This window comes from Oxyura jamaicensis, chromosome 1 (genome assembly GCF_011077185.1).
Source record: "Oxyura jamaicensis isolate SHBP4307 breed ruddy duck chromosome 1, BPBGC_Ojam_1.0, whole genome shotgun sequence".
Classification (NCBI taxonomy): Eukaryota; Metazoa; Chordata; class Aves; order Anseriformes; family Anatidae; genus Oxyura; species Oxyura jamaicensis.
The window spans coordinates 76,986,738-76,988,310 of NC_048893.1; the positions used below are offsets into that span (position 1 = coordinate 76,986,738).

Here is a 1,573-nt window from a genome sequence, read left to right on the forward strand (position 1 = left end):
GGGCTCTTGTTGTGAAGATGTCTGTCCTCCTCCTGAACACCGGCTATGTGCGTTGAGGCCCTGCTTCAAGGACGTGGTCAAGCATCACTCATTTGTGGGAAGTAGAGTAATTTCTTTTCCTCTGCACTTTCACATAGCCTTTACTTGTTTTGTTTAGTTATTCCCTTCCCCCCTCCCTCTTCCCCTTTCCCTTTTTTCCCTTTAGTTGAATTGTTAAATTAATAATAATATTTCCTTAATAATATATATATATATATATGTATGTATATATATATATATATATTTCTCTTTAATTAAATCATCCTTATCTCAACCCGTGAGTTCTTCTTTCCTTTACTTCTTCCCCTCCTCACCTGAGGAGGGGGAGTGAGAGAGCGGTTGTGGTGTTCAACTGCCTAGCACAGTAAAACCACCACAGGCAGGAGACAGGCTGTGGCCATGCGGCAGAGCCTGGCCTGCCACAACTCCTGCCCTGGTTTACACATTATATGTAGGACATCCTTGATGTATTTTATAGGCAGTTTAAGGAGCCTATCCTGAAGATACCCTGTTACTATCAGAGCAGTTGATACTATCAGAGTAGTGCAGAGCTGAATGTCCCTTGATCAAATGCTGCTGCTGCAACTTTGAATTCATAATCTTCAGAAGTAAATTATACGAGCTGCTTTATACATGCCTAAAATACGGAGTGAGGACAATAAGAAGATGGAGAGAGTTGCTTAGTTCTTCTTGTGTGAAAAATACTTGGTTGTTTAATGTGCTGTTGAGTAGAGATTTTGATCTTACTTCAGTGGAAAACATATTTCTTTATCTAAATGTCCTTATGGCTTTCAGTAAACACATTTTTATTGAAAAAAGAAAGTGTTTACATTTCAATATTGTTAAAAGGAAGAAAGGTTATCTTAAGTAATTTCTTGGAATACAAAGTGTTGTCAGGACACTTCATATTTCATTTTCAGTCTGAATCCTAACTTCTTTCCAGCTATGAATAAGTTTTTTGTCATTTTCTTCATTCCATGTATAACAGTCTGCTGCCCATTGGTGAACTGAGAATGGGACTTCTAAATCCATTGTTGATGCATTGAGCTCTGTGCTATCCCTTTGACTGTCTTTTTGAAAACCATAGATATTTCTATCTGTTGAAGGAAAGTCCCTGCTGGGTTCTAGCTTAGGTGCTTTACATTGTTTTTGACAACTTAGGGCTTCTTTTTAGAGATGTTGAGCATTTATAGCTTATATTGTTTTCAGTGCAACCAGTAAACACTTCCAAAATGTGGACCAAAGCACAGGTTGCATCTGAAAATTTGAGACTAGCTGACTTAGCATAGCAGCAGAACATTAAATCACTGGCAGGAATAGAAAGGCCTTTCGACTCTTAATGTTTTCCTTGTTCTCTTTGCTGAGTTGCAGGTGGCTGTGGGTTCCATTTCATTGTATAGCCAGGATGGGCCATCCTTGCACTGAATGGAAAAAAAAGTGATCTCAGATTCTAATTCTTTTGTACTAAGCATTGGTGTTCAGGTTCAATACTGCTAACACATGACTATCTTACTGCAATATTTTTTATAACCAG

The 1,573-nt window shown here is 38.3% G+C and overlaps 1 protein-coding gene across 3 annotated transcripts in view; it reads left to right on the plus strand.

Annotated features, from left to right (window-relative positions):
• LOC118157675 (anoctamin-2-like) overlaps nucleotides 1–1,018 on the plus strand; it is a 17,647-nt gene extending 16,629 nt beyond the window's left edge. For all 3 annotated transcript variants that reach the window (XM_035312110.1, XM_035312118.1, XM_035312101.1), the window contains one exon: nucleotides 419–1,018. The gene's annotated coding sequence lies outside the window, so the exon portion shown is untranslated. The remainder of the gene's footprint in view (nucleotides 1–418) is intronic.
• The last annotated feature ends 555 nt before the right edge of the window (nucleotides 1,019–1,573 follow it).